The sequence below is a fragment of the Macrotis lagotis genome, chromosome 2 (genome assembly GCF_037893015.1).
Source record: "Macrotis lagotis isolate mMagLag1 chromosome 2, bilby.v1.9.chrom.fasta, whole genome shotgun sequence".
Lineage (NCBI taxonomy): Eukaryota > Metazoa > Chordata > Mammalia > Peramelemorphia > Peramelidae > Macrotis > Macrotis lagotis.
The window spans coordinates 244541640-244567216 of NC_133659.1; the positions used below are offsets into that span (position 1 = coordinate 244541640).

The 25577-nt window shown below is 36.6% G+C and overlaps 1 protein-coding gene across 1 annotated transcript in view; it reads left to right on the forward strand.

The window, feature by feature from the left end:
* STX8 (syntaxin 8) overlaps nucleotides 1-25577 on the forward strand; it is a 333250-nt gene that overhangs the window by 42138 nt on the left and 265535 nt on the right. The gene's annotated exons all lie outside the window — the stretch shown is intronic.

Genomic DNA, 25577 nt, shown 5'->3' on the forward strand with positions numbered 1-25577 from the left:
TATTCATTAGTGACCTGCTCAATTTTTTTTCTGAGTTTGTACTAGCTTATTTTCTTAAATGTTAATTAAAAATGTTTAAATATCATTTTATGGGTTTATTACTTTGAGCTTAAAATGAATTCTTAGTGGCAGAATTCAAAAAAGGAGGATGTAAAACAATTTTCTAGCCTAAGACAACTTAGAAGGTTGACAGAAAAGATCTGTAACATCACAGTGAGAGGAATTCATCAGGGAGAACACAGTTCAGCACAGGTATAGGCTATACTCCCGCAAACCAGCAACAGGCCTTGGAGGTGACTGAATTTGTGACTGCAGTGGCAGCTTCTGGAGCTCTCAGCTCAATGGTAAAGATATGGACAACTGGTCTGAAAGAAATTATTGGAGTCCCTTTGCTGGCACTGAGTGTAGAATTCTGTTGTATTGCACATTTGTGAATTTGGATTGCAGTTGGAGGTTGCGAACTCTGGGGAATAGAAGACCCTGAGCACAATCCCTGGATAGAGAAGAGTGCTTATAATCTCTAAGAGACAAGAGGAGAGGCCAGAAGAACAGTGACACACTTTCTTTAGCTCATACCACTGTAGAAGAACTAAGAAATTTCAGAGCCCAGAACTAGCTCAAAGAATAGCACCAAAAAAGGTTTGAAATTTGGGCTAGTGGCCCCTCCATCCAGGGAACAGAGCCCTGCTTTATCATAGTGTTAATAGTCAAAAAGTAGGCTGGGATAATGAGCAAACAACTAAAACTTGACTGTAGAAAGCTATCACAGTGTCAGGGAAAAACAAAATACAAACTTAGAAGGAGATAACCAAGTTAAAACTGTTACATCCAAAGACTCAAAGAAAAAATGTTTTTTTTTTGGCAAGGGGTTAAGTTCAAAGAAAAATGTTAATTGTTATTCCTTTCCTCCCAAATTCCTAGAAGAACTCAAGAACGATGTTCTCTAGTCACAAAATCAGGAGTTACAATTATGAACTCAATAATTTTCATGGGTTCAACTGATTTGAAAGTCATGTTCATAGAACTGATAATTGATTCCATGCAAATTATTAAGTTCAGTCTCCTTTGCTGATCTTTATTCATGTCAGGCCCACTAACTATGGATATCCCCCAAGACTTTGTCCTGCGCTTTCTTGTCTTCTCTAACTATCTTGCTTGGTAATCTTAGTAACTCTCAGAGTTTCTTTTTAAATTTTTATGAAGATAATTCTCAGATCTATTTAACCAGCTTCCAACTATTTTCCTGATCTGTGTATTTGAATCATCATAAACTTATTGGACATCTTGAACTATTTGCCCTGTAGATCTTAATCTCAATATATCCTCAATGAGCTAAGTATTCCTCTCTGTTAAGTTCATTTTTCTTTCTGACTACCTTATTATTGTCAAAGGGAGTACCACTCTCCTCTTAGTCAAGCATGATCTTGATCTGGTTATCAGTCTTGACTCCTCATTTGATCTTTTTTTTAATTGAAAGATTTTATTTATTTTGAGTTTTACAAATTTATCCCTATTCTTGCTTCCCTTCCCCTACCTCCCACAGAAGGCAGTCTCTTAGTCTTTACATTGTTTCCATGGTATGCAATGTTCTAAGTTTAATGTAATGAAAGGGAAATCATATCCTTAAAGGAAGAAAAATAAGCGATAGCAAAATTACATAATAAGATAACAATTTTTTTTTCTAAATTGAAGGTGATAGTCTTTGGTTTTGTTCAAATTTCACAATTCTTTCTCTGGATATAGATAGTATTCTCCATCACAGATAACCCCAAATTGTCCCTGATTGTTGCACTAATGGAATGAGCAAGTCCATCAAGGATGATGATCACTCCCCTGATGCTGTTAGGGTGTACAATGTTTTTCTGGTTCTGCTCATCTTGCTCAGCATCAGTTCATGCAAATCCTTCCAGGCTTCCCTGAATTCCCATCCCTCCTTGTTTCTTTTTTTTGTTTGTTTGTTTGGTTAATATGACTTTATTTATACATTACTAAAATATTCTTGTTTAAGAGTAAACATAATATCCTGTGCCCTACAAAAATATAGAACCTCAAGTAAAAGAGAAAAAAATGTGCTTCAGTCTGTGTTCTGATACTATCAGCTCTGTCTCAGGTGGATCACATTCTTTATCATAAGACCGTCACAGAAGTTACTTCCATATTTTTCCACAGCTGCTGTTGCTGATTGTAATTCCCTCCATCCATTCCTCCCCACTACTATATGTTATATTTTTTCTCTCCTTTTACTCTGTCCCTCTTCTAAAATGTCCTCACTTGATCTTAAAGCCCATATCCAATCTGTTGCCAAGCCTTGTCATTTCTACTTTCAGAAAATCTCTTGCATCATACAACTACTATCTAGGTCTTTTTCAGTTGCCAAGTGGTTTTTCTAAAGCACAAATTTGACCATTTTCTGTCCCTTCTCTCTCCATTTACCTTCAAGATCAAATAAAAAGTCATTTGTTTGACTTCTAAGTCTTTTACAATCTCTTTCCTACATTTCCAGGCTCCTTAAGCTTTTTTTTTTTTAACTCTTCTCTCTATATTCTGTGATACCCAACAAAAGCCTTTTTTGACCTTGTACACAGCACTCCATCTTCCAACTTCTTTCCTTTTCAGTGACTTTCCCCTAACTTTGGATTACTCTCCTTCAACTCTGCTTTCTGCCTTGCCTGACTTCTTCCCTAACTACTTTCTGTAGGAAGTCTTCTTTCTCTATATGTGTATATGTGTGTGTGTGTGTGTGTGTGTGTGTGTGTGTGTGTGTGTGTGTGTGTGTATGTTTTTCTCCCTTTCTCCCTGAGGTTATCTTCTATTCATCCTTTATTTATTTGTATATACATGATTACCATTGGTTCCCTCATTAGAATATGAGTATTAGTTAGATTCTGTTCTAGTAATAGTGTAATGGGTTAGATTCAAATTCCCTTAAACAGTAATTTTCCTAACATTTGAGACTGCTGCAGAGCTCCACTGATATTAATGATTTTATATGAGGGCTTCCCTTTTTAAACTACCCTGTATTTAGCTAGCTAGGTACTAAAGTTTCCCCCTAGACTTCTTAATTGATATTAGAACTTAATGACTGAAGTATTTTATGAGGCATTTTTAATATTAATAGTTTTCTTTGCTCATTTTTACAGATGAAGATCTGAGGCAAACATGTTTAACTAACTTGCCCAGAGTCACATAGGTAGTAAGTGTCTGAGTCCAGATCTGAACAAATGAAGATGAGTCCTCTTGATTCAGGTCTAGTACTCTATCTACTGTGTCACTTACCTGCCCAAATAAAATTTAACTTCTGAATGCAGCATTACAGAGCTACTTTAAGATACAGCTGCTCAAATCAGAAAATCATTGAGCTTAGGTAAGTATTTTTTCTTTTATTGTTAAAAAGTTTTCTGGGATTAATGCTTGTAATTATGGACAATTAAAAACATTAGAGAAGGGGGCGGCTAGGTAGTGCAGTGGATGGAGCACTGGCCCTGGAGTCAGGAGTACCTGAGTTCAAATCTAGTCTCAGACACTTAATAATTACCTAGCTGTGTGGTCTTGGGCAAGCCACTTAACCCCATTGCCTTGAAAAAAATCTAAAAAAAAATTAGAGAAGGAAATGACAAACTGTTCCAGTACCTTTGCCAAGAAAACCTCAAAATGAGATCATAAAGAGTTGGATGTAACTGAAATGACTGAACAGCAACATTAAACATTTACATTTTAAGTAAATGAAGTAAAAATAACAGGGACACCTACTGACAGAATTTATATAAAAATTATGACTAAGATAAGCCTTGAACGTCATTGTTTAATTGAATTTCCACCTATAACCAGCAGATGTCTCTGGGTTCCCATAAATTATTTTTGTGATCTTAAAATTGGTGAAAACCTATTATGCATGAAATTAAAAAAAAAATCTTTGTGCTTTCACCTCAGATTTCTGGAATAGGAAAGGAAAAGAAAGAATCATAGGGCTCATTTTAACTTTGTTTCTTTTTAAATCACTCAATTTTTTATTAAGCATTTAATGCTAAGTTTTTATGTTTGTAAGTATGATGAGACTGAACAAGACAACAAACTTTTAGATTTTTTTTTTTTAAAGATCTGGTTGTTGTAAGATTAGAGGGAGGAGGTCTAAGCCTGGTCAAACACAATAGAGCAGAAGGAAGAGGAATAAAGATCCAGAGAAGGGAGCGATCACAAAGTTGAAGGAAAACCTGGTACAGTAGTCATAGGATAAAGACAGTCTAAGTGATTAATAGTGGTCCATAGGGGAAAGAGTCAACGGTTTTAAGTAGCAATGAAACACAAAACAATTGAGACTTGAGAGGATGCCAGTAAATTTAGTGATGTGATTTTTTTCATTTCTTTTTTTCTTAATATTTAATTTGATTTCCAATTTTATACAATAGTAATTTCTGCCTATCATTTCCTGTAAGGTTTTGAATTTTACAATTTTTCCCCACCCTCCCTTTTCCTTTCTCCATCTCCTCACAGAAGGCAGTCTGATAATCTTTAAATTGTTTCCACAGTATACATTGATTGAAATTGAATATGTTGGGCAAGATGGTGGAGAGAAGACAGGCACAGTTCTAAAGTCTCCTTATCTCTTCCCCATCTATCACATGAAACAAACCTCTTAAAAGAAATCCGACCCACAAAACCCAGAAAGAAAAGCCAGGAGAAAGAACATCTACCTCAGGATTTGTCTCCTGCAGCAGCTTTGGGCGAATTTGGGTGGGTGAGTCTGGGCTCAGAGGGAGGATAAGTCCCTGATCAGCTAGATTAACAGCTGAATTGGAGCTGGGAGTCTGGGGGTCTGAGAGCCAGACCTGCTGGATCAGCAGTGGGGCTGGACGAGAGGGGATTGGGGCCACGGGGAAGCAGAAGTGCTGGTGTTGGTGCTGTCCCCCTGGAGCTTGGGGAGCAGTCTGGGGGGAGAGTCCTGGTGCAGGAGAGCGGCGGACACCATCCCTAGGCTCCTAGGGTCTGAGAAATTCTGAGTCCACGCCTCCATTGCAAAGAGGCCTCTTCCCAAACAAACAAATGCAAACTACTTCTGTCTCAGGCCCAGGTGTGTGAGCAGAAGAACCAACCCAGCTGAGGAATGACCTCAGCCCAGGGTAAAGCCCACCATTGATTGAAGGCAAAAGAATTCAATACCTCCAACTCCTCCCTTCAGGCAAAGGGAGAAGGCCTCTCAACCAAGGTCACAGACACTCCAGAGAGGGCAACCAGCACCTCCTACTGACCAACCAGAGAAACTGCAGTCATTAAAGCCTTTAGCGATCCCAAGCCCAGGTGAACCAACCCCCTGCCCCCCAACTCAAGGTCTTAGCATAATGAAGAAGGGTCAGCGGAAAGGTGGATCCATAGAAAAATTCCTGTAAGGTAAAGACCCCAACTCAGAGAGACCTGGAACCTGTGAAGAGAATACAATCTGGTCTCTAGCACAGAAAGACTTCCTTGAAGAAATAAGGAAGGAGCTTAAAAATTTGGGAGAGACAATTAATACCCTGCAACAAGAAAACAAAACCTTGGAAAATACAATTGGACAAAGACAAAAGGAGAATAAATCTCTCAGATCCTCAATTGGACAATTACAAAATGAGAATAATTGTCTCAGATCCTCAAATGAGCAAATGCAAAAAGAAATTAATTCTCTCAAAACCTCAATTGGTCAAATGGAAAGCTCCTTCAAAAGTAGAATTGAGCAATTGGAAAAAGAGTTGCAAAAGGTTAATGAAGAAAACTCCTCCCCCTCCCAAAATAATGGAGTCTACAGAAACTAATGACTCCATGAGACAGCAAGAGTCAGTTAAACAAAATCAAAAAATAGAAAAAATAGAAGCAAATGTAAAACACCTCATCAACAAAACCACTGACCTCGAGAATAGATCGAAGAGGGGCAAGCTGAAAATTATAGGACTTCCTGAAAACACTGAAGAGGAAAAAAGCCTGGACTTAATATTAGAGGATCTAGTGATGGAAAACTACCCTGATATCATGGAATTGGAGGGCAAAGTAGTTATTGAAAGAGTACATCAATCCCCACCAGAAAAGATCCTAAAATGAAAACACCAAGGAATGTTGTGGTCAAACTGCAGAACTATCAGAGAAAAGAAAAAATCCTGCAAGCAGCCAGAAAGAAACAATTTAAATATCAAAGAGCCACAGTAAGGATCGCGCAGGACCTGGCTGCATCAACTTGAAGGGATTGAAGGGCCTGGAATTAGATATTTCGAAGAGCACGGGAGCTTGGAATGCAGCCAAGAATCTGCTTTCCTGGAAAGTTGAGCCTTTTCTTCCAGGGAAAAAGATGGACATTTAACAAAATGGAAGAATTTCAAAAATTTCTGATGAAAAGACCAGAGCTAAACAGAAAATTTGGACATCAAACAGGAGGTTCAAGAGACACATGAAAAGGTAAAAAAAAAGGGGGGGCAGTAAAAGGAAAAAAATGCATCCAGTAAGTTGAAACTGGCTATATCCCAGCATGGGGGAAAAAAAGATTCTCATAAACCTTGAGAAATGTAACTCTAACAGAGAGAATACACCTACCCAGAAATGATGGACATTTATGACCTATCCATGAGACTACTATCTAATGGGATGTAACTGGCTTTAACCTCACTTGGGAGAAAGACTCTAATAACTCTCAAGAATTTTGACTCTATTTGATACAATATACAGAACAAGAAGGGACAGACACTCAGAATTTTCTATGACTTAGATAGAATGATCTAAAAAAACCACTACCTCCCTAAAAAGGGGGACAGGAAAGAGATGGGAGGAGGGAGGGGACTGAATGGGATAAATCTCATTACACTTTGAGGTACAAAAAATCTGTGGTAATAGTGGGGAAGAAGGGAGCAGAGGAGAAACACCTGAATCTTCTTCTCATCAGGCTTGGCTTAAAGTCAACCTACACATACTCAGTTAAATTATAAAACAAGTACTAAAAGGTGAAAAGGGGGGGCAGAGAAAGGGAAGGGGAGTGGGGGAAATAAGGGGAAATAACAAAAGGAAGGGAATGGAAATGGGAAAAAAGGGAAAGGTGAAAGAAAGGGGAGGGTGTGATATAGGAGGGCAAACACACTGAAGGGGGTGGTTTTCAGAAACAAAAGACTGGGGAATATGGATAAAAGGGGGGGAAGGGGGAAATACAAACAGAGGGAAGATAGTACTGAGGGCAATAAAGAATTAGTAACCATAAGCTTGAATGTGAATGGGATGAACTCTCCCTTAAAACTTAAGCAAATAGCAGAGTGGACTAAAAACCAGAATCCTACAATATGCTGCTTACAAGAAACTCATCTGAAGCAGAAAGATATATATAGAGGAAAGGTAAAAGGTTGGAGGAAAACATATTTTGCTTCAGCTGAAGTAAAAAAAGCAGGGGTAGCAATCCTTATCTCAGACAAAGCAGCAGCAAAAATAGATAGCATTAAAAGAGATAAGGAAGGATACTTTATCTTCCTAAAAGGTACCATAGACAATATAGTCATTTCAATATTGAATATATATGCACCCAGTGGGACAGCACTCAAATTCTTAGAGGAGAAACTGAAAGAACTACAGGAAGACATAGACAGCAAAACTCTACTACTGGGAGACCTCAACCTCCCTCTATCAGATCTAGATAAATCGAATCATAAAATAATCAAGAAAGAAAGGGAGGCAAACAGATTGCTAGAAAAATTATATATGGTAGACTTATGGAGGAAACTGAATGGGGATAGAAAGGAATATACCTTTTTCTCTGCAGTACATGGAACTTATATAAAAATTGACCATGTACTATGACATAAAAACCTAATGAGCAACTGCAGAAAGGCAGAAATATTGAATACATCTTTCTCAGATCACAATGCAATAAAAGTCATATGCAATACTGGGCCAAGGAGATACAGATGCAGAAGAAATTGGAAACTAAATAACCTCATTTTAAAAAATGATTGGACCAAAAAACAAATTATAGAAAGAATTAACCATTTTATCCTAGATAATGATAATGAAACAACATACCAAAAACCTATGGGATTCATTCAAAGTGATTCTCAGGAGATATATTATAGCTTTAAATGCTTATATGAATAAATTGGAGAAAGAGGAAATCAATGAACTAAACATTCAACTAAAAAAATTACAGAATGAACAAATCAAAAATCCCCAAATACCGAATTAGAAATTCTAAAAATTAAAGGAGAAATTAATAAAATTGAAAGCAAAAAAACTATTGAATTAATAAATAAAACCAAAAGTTGGTATTATGAAAAAAACCAATAAAATTGATAACCCTCTGGTCAATTTGATTAAAAAAAAGGAAAGAAGAAAGCCAAATTGCTAGTATCATAAATAAAAAAGGTGCCCTCACCACCAATGAGGAAATTAATAATTTGACATTATTTTGCCCAACTCTATGGCAATAAATTTAATAATTTAAGTGAAATGGATGAATATTTACAAAAAATATGTTACCCAGGTTAAATGAAGAAGAGATTAAGTACCTAAACAACCCTATCTCAGAAAAAGTAATTCAACAAGCCATTACTGAACTCCCTAAAAAAAAATCTCCAGGGACTGATGGATTCACAAGTGAATTCTACCAAATATTTAAGGAACAATTGGTTCCAATCCTATATAAACTGTTTGGAAAAATAGGGAAAGATGTAACTCTGCCTAACTCTTTCTATGAAACCAATATGGTACTGTTACCTAAACCAGGAAGAGTTAAAACAGAGAAAGAAAATTATAGACCTATTTCCCTGATGAATATAGATGCAAAAATCCTAAATAAAATCTTAGCAAAATGATTACAACAAGTTATCACTAGGATAATACATTATGATCAAGTAGGATTTATTCCAGGCATGCAGGGTGGGTTCAATATTAGTAAAACTGTTAGTATACTCAATTATATCAACAACAAAACCATCAGAAATCATATGATCATATCAATAGATGCTGAAAAAGCTTTGGACAAAAAATACAGTATCCATTCCTATTAAAACCACTAGAGAGTGTAGGAATAAATGGACTGTTCCTTAGAATAATTAGCAGTATCTATCTGAAACCATCAACAAGCATTATATTCAATGGGGAGAGGCTAGAGGCATTCCCAATAAGACCAGGGGTGAAACAAGGGTGCCCATTATCACCACTACTATTCAATATTGTATTAGAAATGTTAGCATCAGCAATTAGAGAAGAAAAAGAAACAGAAGGAATTAGAATTGGGAAGGAAGAGACAAAACTCTCACTCTTTGCAGATGACATGATGGTCTACCTAGAGAATCCCAGAAATCATCCAAAAAACTGCTGGAAAACAAATAGCAATTTTAGCAAAGTTCCAGGTTATAAAATAAACCCTCATAAATCCTCAACTTTTCTATACTTGTCTAGCAAGATACAGCAGGAAGAGCTAGAAAAAGAAACCCCATTCAAAGTAACCTCAGACAATATAAAATACTTGGGAGTCTATTAACCAAGACAGACTCAGAATTTTTTGAAAACAATTATAAAGCACTTCTCACACAAATTAAAGCAGATTTAAATATCTGGGCAAATATCAGCTGCTCATGGATAGGTAGAGCTAATATAATAAAAATGACAATTCTACCAAAACTAAACTATCTGTTTAATGCCCTACCAATCAAAATTCCAAATAATTACTATAATGAGTTAGAAAAAATTGTAAGTAAATTCATATGGAGAAATAAAAAAGTAAAGAATTGCCAGGAGCTTAATGAAAAAAACTGTAAAAGAAGGTGGCTTAGCCCTACCCGATCTAAAATTATATTATAAAGTATCAGTCATCAAAACTGTTTGGTATTGGCTAAGAAACAGAGTGGTGGACCAGTGGAATAGACTAGGTGTAAAAGCAGGAGATGATTATAGTAATCTGCTGTTTGATAAACCCAAAGAGTCCGGCCATTGGGATAAAAACTCCCTCTTTGATAAAAACTGCTGGGGTATTTGGAATTTAGTATGGAAGAAAGTTAGATTAGACCAACACTTCATACCCTTTACCAAGATAATGGTTACAGGACATAGACATAAAAAACAATACTATAAGAAAATTAGAAGATCAAGGATTAGTTGACCTCTCAGATCTATGCAAAGGAGAGCAGTTTTTGACTAAGGAAGAGTTGGAGAGCATCACCAAAAACCAATTAGATGATTCCGATTACATTAAATTAAGCTTTTGCACAGATAAAACCAATGTAACCAAGAGCAGAAGAAATGTAATAAATTGGGAAACAATCTTTACAACTCATGATTCTGACAAAGGACTCATTTCTAAAATATACAGAGAACTGAGTCGTATTTTTAAAACAAAAGGCCATTCCCCAATTGACAAATGGTCAAAGGATATGCAAAGGCAATTTATGGATGAGGAGATCAAAGTAATCCATGGCCATATGAAAAAATGCTCTAAATCATTAATTATTAGAGAAATGCAAATTAAAGCTTCTCTGAGGTACCACCTCACACCCCTCAGATTGGCCAATATGACCAGGAAGGATAATGATCTTTGTTGGGGGATGTGGGAAATCTGGGACACTATTACACTGTTGGTGGAGCTGTGAACTCATCCAACCCTTCTGGAGAGGTATTTGGAACTATGCCCAAAGGGCAACAAAAATGTTTTGACCCTTTGACCCAGCATTACCACTACTGGGTCTATACCCTGAAGAGATGAGGAAAAACGGTAAAAACATTACTTGTACAAAAATATTTATAGTAGCCCTGTTTGTGGTGGCAAAGAATTGGACATCCAGTAAATGTCCTTCAATTGGGGAATGGCTTAGCAAACTGTGGTATATGTATGTCATGGAACACTTGTTCTATCAGAAACCAGGAGGGACAGGATTTCAGGGAAACCTGGAGGGATTTGCATGAACTGATGCTGAATGAGATGAACCGAACCAGAAAAACACTGTACACCCTAATAGCAACATGGGAGTGTTGTTCAACCTTGAAGGACTTGCTCATCCCATCAGTGCAACAATCAGGAACAATTTGTACTGTCTGCAAAGGAGAGTACCCTCTGTATCCAGATAAGGAGCTGTGGAGTTTGAATAACGTGCAAGAACTATTCCCCTTAATTTAGAAAAAAAACCCAAATATCTTATTGTCTGATCTTGTCACCTCTTAGACTTCTCTTCTCTTTAAGGATATGATTTCTCTCTCATCACACCCAATTTGGATCAAGGTACAATATGGAAACAAAGTAAAGACTGACAGAGTGCTTTCTATGGGGGTGGGGGGAAGAAAGCAAGATTGGGGGAAAATTGTAAAACTCAATATCTTTAATGAAAATAAATTAAAAAAGAAATTGAATATGTTGGGAGAGAAATCACACATCCTTGAGAAGAAAATAAAATATTAGAAATATCAAAATTATGTAGTACATAAGACAATTTTAAAAAAATTGAAGATAATAGACTTTGATATTTGTTTATACTCCACAGTTCTTTCTTTAAGTTCAGATGGTATTCTCCTCAGGTGCTCTAAAACTGTCCCTGATTATTGCATTGATGGAATGAGAAAGTCCATTAAGGTTGATCCTCCTATGTTGTTTTTAGATATGCAATGTGCTTCTGGTTCTGCTCATCTCACTCAACATCAGTTCATGAAAATCTTTCCAGGCTTGTCTGAAATCCCATCTCTCTTGGTTGCTAACAGAACAATAGTGTTCCATAATATACATATACCACAATTTGTTCAGCCATTCCCCAATTGATGGACATTCAGTTGATTTCCAATTCTTTGGTACCACAGACAGGGCTGCTATGAATATTTTTGTACAAGTGTTAATCCTGTAATGTTGAAGCTGCTAAATATTGTGTTAGCCTGATTGTGATATTTAAATTACTTCTTTCTAGCTGCTTGCAGTATTTTCTCCTTAATTTGGGAGCTCTAGAATTTGACTTTAATATTCCTGGAAATTTTTATTTTACATTCTCTTTCCGGAGGTGATAAGTGAATTTTTTTTTTGTCCTTGGGTTTTAGAATATTAGGACTGTTTTCCTTGAAAAAAATTTTTTTTTGGTTTGTTTTTCTTCAAGGTAATGGGACGGTTAAGTGACTTGTCAAAGGTCACATAATTAGGTAATTATTAAGTGTCTGAGACCCGATTTGAATTCAAGTTCTCCTGACTCCAGGGCTGGTGCTCTATACACTGCACCACCTAATTGTCCAGATAATTTCTTAAAAAAAAAACCTGTAGTTTCTTTTTTTCCCTTTTTTCTTTCTTTCTTTTTTCCTCATGACTTTCAGATAGTTCAATAATTCTTAAATTTTCTTCTCCTTAATCTGTTATTTAGGTCATTTGTTTTTGCAATGAGATATTTCACATTTCTTCTAGTTAATTTTAATTTATTGTTTCTTGATGTTTCTTGGAGTCATTATCTTCACTTACCCAATTCTAATTTTTAGGAATTTGTTTCCTTTTTCTTTTGACCACTTCTAATTTTTAAGGAGTTCTTGAGCAGTTTTTTAAATTAATTTTTATTAAAGATATTATTTGAGTTTTACAGTTTTCCCCCATCTTGCTCCCCCCACCCCAGAAAGTACTCTATCATTCTTTACTTTATTTCCATGTTTTACCTTGATCCAAATTGGGTGTGATGAGAGAGAAATCATATCCTTAAAGAAGAGAAGAGAAGTCTAAGAGGTGACAAGATCAGACAATAAGATATCTGTTTTTTCTAAATTAAAGGGAATAGTCCTTGAACTTTGTTCAGATTCCACAGATCCTTATCTGGACACAGATGGTACTCTCCTTTGCAGACAGCCCAAAATTGTTCCTGATTGTTGCACTGATGGAATCAGCAAGTCCTTCAAGGTTGAACATCATTCCCATGTGGCTGTTAGGGTGTACAGTGTTTTTCTGGTTCTGCTCATCTCACTCAGCATCAGTTCATGCAAATCCCTCCAGGCTTCCCTGAAATCCCGTCCCTCCTGGTTTCTAATAGAACAATAGTGTTCCATGATATACATAAACCACAGTTTGCTAAGCCATTCCCTAATTGAAGGACATTTACTTAATTTCCAATTCTTTGCCACCACAAACAGGGCTGCTATAAATATTTTTGTACAAGTAATGTTTTTACCCTTTTTCCTCATCTCTTCAGGGTATAGACCCAGTAGTGGTATTGCTGGGTCAAAGGGTATGCACATTTTTGTTGCCCTTTGGGCATAGTTCCAAATACCTCTCCAGAAGGGTTGGATGAGTTCACGGCTCCACCAACAGTGTAATAGTGTCCCAGATTTCCCACAACCCTTCCAACAATGATCATTATCCTTCCTGGTCATATTGGCCAATCTGAGAGGTGTGAGGTGGTACCTCAGAGAAGCTTTAATTTGCATTTCTCTAATAATTAATGATTTAGAGCATTTTTTCATGTGGCTATGAATTGTTCGATCTCCTCATCTGTAAATTGCCTTTGCTTATCCTTTAACCATTTGTCAATGGGGGAATAGCTTTTTGTTTTAAAAATATGACTCAGTTCTCTGTATAGTTTAGAAATGAGTCCTTTGTCAGAATCATTAGTTGTAAAGATTGTTTCCCAATTTACTACATTTATTTTGATCTTGGTTACATTGGTTTTATCTGTGCAAAAGCTTTTCATTTAATGTAATCGGAATCATCTAATTGGTTTTTGGTGATGCTCTCCAACTCTTCCTTAGTCATAAACTGCTCTCCTTTGCATAGATCTGAGAGGTAAACTAATCCTTGATCTTCTAATTTTCTTATAGTATTGTTTTTTATGTCTATGTCCTGTAACCATTATCTTGGTAAAGGGTATGAAGTGTTGGTCTAATCTAACTTTCTTCCATACTAAATTCCAAATACCCCAGCAGTTTTTATCAAAGAGGGAGTTTTTATCCCAATGGCCGGACTCTTTGGGTTTATCAAACAGCAGATTACTATAATCATCTCCTGCTTTTACACCTAGTCTATTCCACTGGTCCACCACTCTGTTTCTTAGCCAATACCAAACAGTTTTGATGACTGATACTTTATAATATAATTTTAGATCGGGTAGAGCTAAGCCACCTTCTTTTACACTTTTTTCATTAAGCTCCTGGCAATTCTTTACTTTTTTATTTCTCCATATGAATTTACTTACAATTTTTTCTAACTCATTATAGTAATTATTTGGAATTTTGATTGGTAGGGCACTAAACAGATAGTTTAGTTTTGGTAGAATTGTCATTTTTATTATATTAGCTCTACCTATCCATGAGCAGTTGATATTTGCCTAGTTATTTAAATCTGCTTTAATTTGTGTGAGAAGTGCTTTATAATTGTTTTCAAAAAATTCTGAGTCTGTCTTGGTTAATAGACTCCCAAGTATTTTATATTGTCTGAGGTTACTTTGAATGGGGTTTCTTTTTCTAGCTCTTCCTGCTGTATCTTGCTAGACAAGTATAGAAAAGTTGAGGATTTATGAGGGTTTATTTTATAACCTGGAACTTTGCTAAAATTGCTATTTGTTTTCCAGCAGTTTTTTGGATGATTTCTGGGATTCTCTAGGTAGACCATCATGTCATCTGCAAAGAGTGAGAGTTTTGTCTCTTCCTTCCCAATTCTAATTCCTTCTGTTTCTTTTTCTTCTCTAATTGCTGATGCTAACATTTCTAATACAATTTTGAATAGTAGTGGTGATAATGGGCACCCTTGTTTCACCCCTGGTCTTATTGGGAATGCCTCTAGCCTCTCCCCATTGAATATAATGCTTGTTGATGGTTTCAGATAGATACTGCTAATTATTCTAAGGAACAGTCCATTTATTCCTACACTCTCTAGTGGTTTTAATAGGAATGGATGCTGTATTTTGTCCAAAGCTTTTTCAGCATCTATTGATATGATCATATGATTTCTGATGGTTTTGTTGTTGATATAATTGAGTATACTAACAGTTTTCCTAATATTGAACCAACCCTGCATTCCTGGGATGAATCCTACTTGATCATAATGTATTATCCTAGTGATAACTTGTTGCAATCATTTTGCTAAGATTTTATTTAGGATTTTTGCATCTGTATTCTTCAGGGAAATAGGTCTATAATTTTCTTTCTCTGTTTTAACTCTTCCTGGTTTAGGTAACAGTACCATATTGGTTTCATAGAAAGAGTTAGGCAGAGTTCCGTCTTTCCCTATTTTCCCAAAGAGTTTATGTAGAATTGGAACGAATTGTTCCTTAAATGTTTGGTAGAATTCACTTGTGAATCCATGTGGCCTTGGAAATTTTTTTTTTAGGGAGTTCAGTAATGGCTTGTTGAATTTCTTTTTCTGAAATAGGGTTGTTTAGGTATTTAATCTCTTCTTCATTTAACCTGGGCAATGTACATTTTTGTAAATATTCCTTCATTTCACTTAGATTATCAAATTTATTGGCATAGAGTTGTGCAAAATTATTTCAAATTATTACTTTAATTTATTCCTCATTGTTGGTGAATTCACCTTTTTCTTTTATGATACTAGCAATTTGGTTTTCTTCTTTCTTTTTTTAAAATCAAATTGACCAGAAGTTTATCAGTTTTATTGGTTTGTTCATAATATCAACTTTTGGTTTTATTTATTAATTCAATAATTTTTTTGCTTTTGCTTTTATTAATTTCTCCTTTAATTTTTAGAATTTCTAATCTGGTGTTTAATTGGGGATTTTTGATTTGTTCATTCTCTAATTTTTTTAGTTAAATGTTTAGTTCATTGATTTCCTCTTTCTCCAATTTATTCATATAAGCATTTAGATCTATAATATGTCCCCTGAGAGTCACTTTGCATGAATCTCATTGGTTTTTATGTTTTTTCATTATTATCATTATCTAAGATAAAATGGTTAATTCTTTCAATAATTTGTTTTTTGGTCCACTCATTTTTTAAAATGAGGTTGTTCAGTTTCCAATTTGTTCTGGGTCTACATCTCCTTGGCCAGTATTGCATATGACTTTTATTGCATTGTGATCTGAGAAAGATGTATTCACTATTTCTGCCTTTCTGCAGTTGATCATTAGGTTTTTATGTCCTAGTACATGGTCAATTTTTGTTTAAGTTCCATATACTGCAGAGAAAAAGGTATATTCCTTTCTGTCCCCATTCAGTTTCCTCCATAAGTCTACCATATCTAATTTTTCTAACAATCTATTTACCTCCTTCTTTGTTGTTTATTTTATGATTTGATTTATCTACATCTGAGAGTGGGAGGTTGAGGTCTCCCACTAGTAGTGTTTTGCTGTCTTTGTTTTCCTGTAGTTCTTTCAGTTTCTCCTCTAAGAATTTGGGTGCTGTCCCACTGGGTGCATATATATTCAATATTGAAATAACTGTATTGTCTATGCTACCTTTTAGGAGGATATAGTTTCCTTCCTTATCTCTTTTAATGCTATCTATTTTTGCTGCTGCTTTGAGATAAGGATTGCTAACCCTGCTTTTTTTACTTCAGCTGAAGCAAAATATATTTTGGTCCAACCTTTTACCTTTACTCTGTATGTATCTCTCTGCTTCAAATGAGTTTCTTGTAAGTAACATATTGTAGGATTCTGGTTTTTAATCCACCCTGCTCTTTCCTTATGTTTTAAGGGAGAGTTCATCCCATTCACATTCAAGGGTATGTTTACCAATTATTTATTGCCCTCAGTGCTATCTTCCCTTTGTGTGTATTTTTCCTTTCTCCCCCCTTTATCCATATTTCCCAGTATTTTGTTTCTGAATAACACACCCTTCAGTGTGTTTGCCCTCCTATATCACACCCTCCCCTTTCTTTCCCCTTTCCCTTTTTCCCTTTTCCCTTCCCTTCCTTTTCTTATCTCCCCTTTTCCCCCCCTCCCCTTCCCTTTCTCTGTTCCCCCCCTCCCCTTTGCCCCTCTTAATACTTGAGAGGGTAGATGTTTTATAAGTTAACCGAGTATGTGTAGGTTGACTTTAAGCCAAGTCTGTTGAGAAAAAGATTCAGGTGTTTCTCATCTGCTCCCTTCTTCCCCTCCATTGCCATAGGTTTTTTTGTACCTCCTAGTGTAATGAGATTTACCCCCTTCACTCCCCTCCCTCCAGTCTCTTTCCTGTCCCCCTTTTTAAGGAGGTAGTGTTTTTTTGATCATTCTGTCTAAGTCATAAAAAATTCTAAGTGTCTGTCTCTTCTAATTCAGTATATTCTATTGAATAGAGTCAAAATTCCTGAGAGTTATTAGGGTCTTTCTCCCAAGTGGGGTTAAAGCCAGTTACCTCTCTTTAGATAGCAGTCTCATGGATAGGTCATGAATGTCCATCATTTCTGGCTAGGTATATTCTCTCTGTTAGAGTTACAATTCTCAAGATTTATGAGAATATTTTTCCCCCCTCATGCTGGGATATAGCCAGTTTCATTGGATTGCATTTTTTTTTCCTTTTACCGCCACCCCCCCTTTTTTTTAACCTTTTCATGTATCTCTTGAACTTCCTGTTTGATGTCCAAATTTTCTGTTTAGCTCTAGTCTTTTCATCAGAAATTTTTGGAATTCTTCCATTTTGTTAAATGTCCATCTTTTCCCCTGGAAGAGAAGGCTCAGCTTTGCAGGAAAGTAGATTCTTGGCTGCATTCCAAGCTCCCATGCTCTTCGAAATATCTAATTCCAGGCCCTTCAATCCCTTAAAGTTGGTGCAGCCAGGTCCTGCGTGATCCTTACCGTGGCTCTTTGATATTTAAATTGTTTCTTTCTGGTTGCTTGCAGGATTTTCTCTTTTCTCTGATAGTTCTGGAGTTTGGCCACAACATTTTTTGGTGTTTTCATTTTAGGATCTTTTTCTGGTGGGGATTGATGTATTCTTTCAATAACTACTTTGCCCTCCGATTCCATGATATCAGGGCAGTTTTCCCATCACTAGATCCTGTAATATTGAGTCCAGGCTTTTTTCCTCTTCAATGTTTTCAGGAAGTCTTATAATTTTCAGGTTGTCCCTCCTCGATGTATTCTCGAGGTCAGTGGTTTTGTTGATGTGGTGTTTTACATTTGCTTTTATTTTTTCTATTTTTTTTTTGATTTTGTTTAACTGACTCTTGCTGTCTTATGGAGTCATTAGTTTCTGTAGACTCCATTATTTTGGGTGGAGGAGTTTTCTTCATTAACCTTTTGCAACTCCTTTTCCAATTGGTCAATTCTACTTTTGAAAATGCTTTCCTTTTGACCAACTGAGGTTTTGAGAGAATCAATTTCTTCTTGCATTTGCCCATTTGAAGATCTGAGAGATTTATTCTCATTTTGCATTTGTCCAATTGTACTGTCTAAGGTTTTGTTTTCGTGTTGCAAGGTATCAATTGTCTCTCCCAAATTTTTAAGCTCCTTCCTTATTTCTTCAAGGAAGTCTTTCTGTGCTGAAGACCAGATTGTATTCTCCCCTTTACCAAACTGTACACCTTTTTCATTATTTTCTTGCATCATTCTTTTTTTTCCTTTAATTTTTCTTCCTATCTTATTTCAGTTTGAAAATACCTTTTGAGTTCCTTCAGGAATCCTTTTTGGCCCTGAGACCAATATACATTTTTCTTTGAGACTTTAAGTGCAAGTTGACTTTGTTATCTTCTTCCCTATCGCCATAGTAATTTTTTCATGATAAGGTTCTTTTTAAAATTTTTTTGCTAATTTTTCTATTCTATTTCTGTACTTTTAAAGTTGGTATCTGCTTTGGGAGTTTGAGGGAATATTGCTTCAAGGTTTTAGGGTTTTTTTGTGTAGCCATTTTCAGAGCTAAGTCCTGAGGATCTCGTTAAGTTTTTGGGTGGTATGTTCTAAAGAGAGGTAAGATTACTATTCTTATGGCTATCTTCCAGTCTGTTAATGACCACAAGCATTCTTTTCCACCCTGAAATTGTTATCAGGGTCCCTGCTTCCTGTAGACTGCAAACTTTGGTGTACCAGTACTCCTTTTTACCCTGAGACTGTTATCCTAGACTGTGACCCAGATCTGCATATGGGAAAAACAATGGAGTCCAGCATCCAGTGCCAGCATAGGAACCCTTGTAATCTTCTTTTGTCAGTTGTCTAAGTCCCTTACTATCTGTGGGCTGAGAGCCAGGGAAGTTGCTGCTGCAGATTTAGTGATCTTTAAATTCTGATCCTGGCTTTCTGAGGTAGTCTGCTGCTGTCTTGCCAGAGGATTGTTTTCATTGAACTGAGCTACACTTTTACCCTGGTACTGCAGAACTTTCTTGTTGGCATTCTAAGTTGTATTGGGCTAGAAAATTGTTTCATACCAGTATTTTGTGGGTGATGCTTCTCTTGAATTCATTTTGAAGTGTTATTTTAAAGTTGTTTGGAGTGGAATTTGGGTGAGCCCATGAAAGTCTATGCCTTTTCTCTGCTATCTTGGCTATCGTCCCCTCTTAGGAAAATTCTTCAAAGGAATGGAAGTTTTCTTTTCTTTAGCTTAGACCATTATCTGTCATCTGAGTTTGGATCCTTATTGGCATTTTCATCTCTCCCCCCCCTTTCCCTCATGTTCTCTTTATTTTCTTTTTAAAATATCTCTTATAACTTCCCCCTAGTTATTATTTCCATATGTACTAATTTATTCTAAGCCCTCATTAATTCACCTGAATTTTTGCAAACTCTTTTTACTTGACTCCAGTTTTCCTTTGCAATGATCCATTGTACACATTGCTATCTAATCTAATTGGTATCTGAAATTTTAGAAATCTCTTTGATCAAAGCAAAGCTCAAAGACCTCTAGCTTTTTTTTTTGTTTTTTGTTTAGTTTTTGCAAGGCAAATGGGGTTAAGTGGCTTGCCCAAGGCCACACAACTAGGTAATTATTAAGTGTCTGAGACTGGATTTGAACCCAGGTATTCCTGACTCCAGGGCCAGTGCTTTATCCACTATGCCACCTAGCCACCCCTGACCTCTGGCTTTTAAAAGAGTTCACTTCACTATTGAATTACTTTGATGTTAGGAAGTTCTTTATAATTTGAGCTGAAGCCAGTCTTTCTGTATCTTTAGTCCATCTTTCCAGGATCTTCTATCTGAAATCAAGGGCAGCTAGGTGGCAAAGTGGATAGAACACTGGCCTTGGTGTCCCAAGGATAGATACTTGCCAATTATTAGCTTTGTAACCTTGGGCAAGTCACTTAACCCTGATCACCTTGCATTCTGGGCCATCTCCAGTCATCCTGATTCATATCTGGCCACTGGATACAGATGGCTCTGGAGGAGACCGTGAGATCAGTGACTTAGCACAGCAACCCCTCACTCAAATCCAATTCATGCGCTTGTCATGACATCACCTCCCTGATGTCATGGTCTTCTTTGAGAATGAAGGACAAACATCATCTGGAATCAAATACAAGTCTTGTACGTGAAAACATAAAGATATGCAATTCCTTCAACTAATCTTTTCATGACATGAATTTGAAACCTTTCTTCATTTTAGATGCCTCTTTCCAGTCTTATAATTTACCTTTCTAAAATGTGATATGATGTCTAGGACTAATCATAACACTTCAGATATGGTTTTACCAGAGTAGATTATGCCAGGATTATGAAGTCCTAATAAGTATTTATTAAATGATTATTTAATGCTTTCTTTTAAATTATTAAATGTTTGTTATGTGTTAGACACTGTTCTGAGTATTAGAGATATAAAGACAAGCAACAAGAAATAATCCTTGCTCTTGAAAGCATTATATTCTAAAGCAGGCAGATAATATAAAAAGAAACTGAAAAGCAGAGATATGATGAAGTGAGATTCAGAAACTAAACAGGGAGGGGAATGAAGGATGGATGGCTTGTGCCTTTCCACAAAATGAAGGTTTTCAAGAGGAAACACACCAATGGGAAAAAGGAAGGAAAAGATAGAAGGGTGATGTAAGATGATAAGACTATAGTGAATGTGAGAACTTCAAGAGGGAGAAGGCAGCTGAGACTTTGTGGTGAAGTCTGGAGAGGCAGAAGTAGGAAGATAGGTAAGGAAGTCCAATAAAGAAGATTTGAAAACAGGCAGGAACGTTCTTAATGACTTGTTTAGAGTGTGATGCATGTATAACCTTGTAGGTTTAAAAAACAAGACTGAAGATCAGTATGGAAAACAGGTTGAATTTTGCAGTGTGGACTGAAATTATGTGGACTGCTAGGTAGGTGGCAGACATGGAGTCAGGAAGACTAATCTTGAGTTTAAATCTGGCCTTGTTTTTCCCTGGGCAAGTCATTTAATCCTATTTGCCTTAATTTTCTCATCTGTAAAATGAGCAAGAGAAGCAAATAGCAAACCAATTCACTATCTTTGTCAAGAAAACCCTAAATGGGGTCATTGAGAGTTGGAAAGAACTGGAAAATGACTAAACATGCAGTGTGTGGTGTTAAAATTTCAGCAACAGTAAAGGGACTTGCACTCTGTTTTCCAGGTGTAGTTTAGTCCTCACCCTATAAAATAAGGTGAAGAGATTCACGGAATTCCTTTCCAAAACATAGATTGTTAGGGACAATTAAATATTTCTAGTCATTTTGTTTATGAGTTCTATTTTTGTTATTCTGTATTAAATCATATAATCAGTCAGCTGGTATAGATTAAACTTCTATTATCTACTAGAAACAGTCCTAAGTAATGAGGAAACAAATATAAAGAATGACAGGAAATTAATTTCTAATTTGTACGTTTTCCCTTGCTTATCTATGTTCTTCATATTCATTGTTCATAAACATTTTGTTTTGCCACTCTGCAGTTAATAGACTTCTACTATGTTTCCATTTGTTTTCTGTTACAAAAATATTGCTTTGATGTTTGTCCTTCCTTTTTGAAGAAACATATGATGTCAGGGAGGTGATACCATGACAAGCATGTGAAATGGATTTGAGTGATGGGGTGCTGTGCTAAGTCACCAGCCTTACTTTCTCCTACAGAGCCATCTGGGTCCAGTGACCAGATATGAATCAGGATTACTGGAGATGGCCCTGGACGTGAGGCAGTCAGGGCTAAGTGACTTGCCCAAAGTCATACAGCTAGTAAATGGCAAGTGTCTGAGGCTGTATTTGAACTCCTGTCCTCCTGACTCCAAGGTCAGTGCTCTGTCCACTGTATCTATTTCTTTTTGTCTGTTATTCTCTTGACTTCTGCCTAGCATTTGAATCTCAGGAGCAAAGGCTGTAGACATTTTTTCATTTAGAATTACTTAAAATTGCTTTTCAAAATACTTAGATATCAATCTATTTCATTTATACTGATAGTGGATCTGTCTTTGTATAACTGATCCAACATTGACTTTTTCCATCTTTTGTCATATTGACTAATTTGGTAAGTATGAGGTGAAATTGTAGTGATATTTTGATTTGCTTTTCTTAGCTATTTAGAGCAATTTTTTGTGTAGTTATTTATAGCCTGAAATTCTTTTGAAAAATACTTCTTCATATTCTTTCTCCACTTATCCTTTGGAAAATTGTTCTTAGTTTTATATATTTCTGTTAGTGTTAGATGTAAGATCCTTCTCAGAAACGTTTGCTGGAAATATCCCCTCCCCTCTCAATGAACAGCTTTCCTAAATTATCCTATACTGATTTGATAATATAAAATATCTTAAATTTAAAATCATCTGATTTATCTTTTTTGATGCTCTTTGACACTTGTTGTATTGGGAATTTTCTTTATAGTCATGGAAAATTGGTCAGTATTTGTCAGAATTCTTCATTTTCTCAATAGAAATAAAGACTTTTATGCCCTCTAGAAATAAAAAATCTGTAAGACATACTTGGGGATAATTGTTTATACTCTGTGGAAGATGACCAAATTTACCTGAACTTCTTCTGACAAGACATTTGGAATAGCCTTGAAAGAAAAAAAAATGAGTTTTGCTAGTAAAAATTATAATTTTCCATATCTTTAATACTCCAATATTTATATGTTATCTTGCTCAGTACAGGCGTATTTTTCTCAGTAGCTGTGGTGAATAGCATTTTTGACTGGTATATTGCTGCATTTCCAGTTTTAGGAAGACTGTAGTTGAAAAATCAGAAATGACTCTTCCAGGCCCTGCTAAAGGTCTTCACTTTCTGAATATTATACTCTTTTCTAGAAATAGGTTTGTTGTTTTTTCTTATTTTTGCAAGGTAGTGCAGTTAAGTGACTTGCCCAGGGTCACACAGCTAAGTAAATATTAAGTTTCTGAGGTCAAATTTGAACTCAGGTCCTCCTTATTTCAGGGTCAGTGCTCTATCCACTGCACCATCTACCTACCCTCTAGAAATAGTTTTTTAAAATACATTTTTTTCCTTTGTAATTGATACTGCTTCATTGTGAGCTTCAGTGATCCTTGAAGTTTGCCCTAAGCTTGCAGTTACTAGAGGGACTACTGGGAGTAAGAGTATTTGTTGTGACAGGATTGTTGGGAGCCTTCATTCCTACTGATGAATAGCAGAGACCTTAAGTCAGTTTTCCAGATGAAACTCAGACAACACTAGCATGAAAAATCTAAAGCTTGAGACATTATTCTCCACATTAGAGCCCTGCTGTAACATAAAATTAACAGCCAAGAAATAATCTGTTAAAAATGAGTAAACAAAAGAGAAAGAACCTGTTCATAGATAGCTACTGTGGTCAAAGAGAAGTTCTGGGTTTAAACTCAGAGGAAGACAGTGAAGTCCAAATTTCTACTTCTTAAGGCCAAAAGGAATTCTTGGAAGAGCCTAAATGGAAAAACAGATAGTTTAAAGAAAAAATACATATTTACTATCCCAGACAATAGGGCATAAATGAGACTGCCAGAAGGAATCTAAAAAGTATTGCCATAGATTATGAGATATTATGCAACAAACTAAAGAAATGGAAAGGAATTAGCAGCTTGGGACAGGAAGAACAAAGCTTTTCTTGATGGAGAGATAGTTTTTGTGTCTCTTTTGAACCCTAGCTTGATCAGGGGGTCACAGAGGTCATCTAATTAAACTTGGACATAGTTCTGTTATGTCTTGATCTTACACACACACACACACACACACACACACACACACACACACAGACATTTTATATAGGCCAATATGAAAATTAAATGTGGGTTTTTGCTGATTAAAATATCATTTAAAAACTTAATGACAGTTTTGTTGATTTACATGGGTATAAATGAAGGAGCCTAACAAGTCTTGCCACAGATAATGAGGTCTTGTGCAACAAATTGAAGTCCATTGGGCACATGTTGTATTTCTATGCCCTTTGCCCACTGAAAGATTGGTTTGGGAAGGGACTAACTAAGAATATTGTATTTAAGAATGAGATTTGGACTCCATGACCTTGGCTTAAAATAAATTGATGATGGTTTCTTGGCCAGAGATGGAGGATACCTAAGAAATGATGGTAAAAGTATATTTATCAATATTCTTAAAATTCTAATCCAAATGGCTTTAAATTGAAAATCTTGAGGGAAGGAGAGAACCACTCACATGTAACCACCAAACTATATACAATAGAATGTGGCTACAATGAAAGAAAAGTAGTTGTATAGAAACTCAGAAATTCACAGGAGATAAAATCCAAGAAAGAAGCCAGGAGTCAAACACATGGTTACAATTTTTTTTCATTCAAGAAAGATTTTGTTTATTTTTAGTTTTACAATTTTTTCCCCTAATCTTGCTTCTCCCCCCCCCCCCCACAGAAAGCAGTCTGTTAGTCTTTACATTGTTTCCATGGTATATATTGATCTAAGTTGAATGTGATGAAAGAGAAATCATATCCTTAAGGAAGAAAAATAAAGTATAAGAGACAGCAAAATTACATAAAAAAGATAAATTTTTTTTCTAATTTAAAGGTAATAGTCGGGGGGTGGAGCCAAGATGGCGACATGAAGGGATGGAGTCTTAGGAGCTCTCTGATAAAAACTCATAAACTAAGGACTCTAACTAAACTTTCGAGAGACAGAAACCACAAAGGGACCCAGTGAGGCAGTTCTACTCAAGGTAACCTGGAAAAGAGCAGAAAGGCTCTGCTTCCCGGGTTGGAGGGGCGGCCCGCCAGAGGGGGGGCCGCCAGAGCCAAAGAACTTCAGCCTCCCGGAGGCAGCCCCAGGGCGCTGGGAGCCACAGCTCACAGCAGCAGGGGCGTCTCCTGAGCTGCACCCCGGGGAGCACCGGCGCAAAGTGGGGGAACAGTGGGGGACCTCTGCTAGAGCGAGCATGTGGAGCCCAGCCCCCAGGGCACACAGCAAGCAGCTTGGTCTTTCAGCAGCCTAGACTCAGAAACAGAATCAGGTGGAGCCTGTAAGCAGGAGCCCCCAGGGCATGAGCCCATTGAGCTGAGGGAGGGGAGTGAAGAGAGAGAGACTGCATAGCTCTGTCCTCTGCCCCTGGAACAGGACTCTGGGGCTCTGACCGCATTCAGATCCTGATCACAGTCTAGGCCCCCCCATAGAACAACAGGGCCCCCCCCACCTCGGCTCCGTGGCAGAGGGGGCCGCTTATGGTCATTCACAGACCAGGAGGGAGGACAGAAGAGCCTCACACACACTGAGACCCTTGTGGGAGTGTCCCAAAAGCTCAGGAAGCACCCCAAAAAAACAGGCTTAGGCTGGGAAAATGAACAAGCAAAGAAACAAGAGCAAGACCATTGAGAAATATTTTGCAAA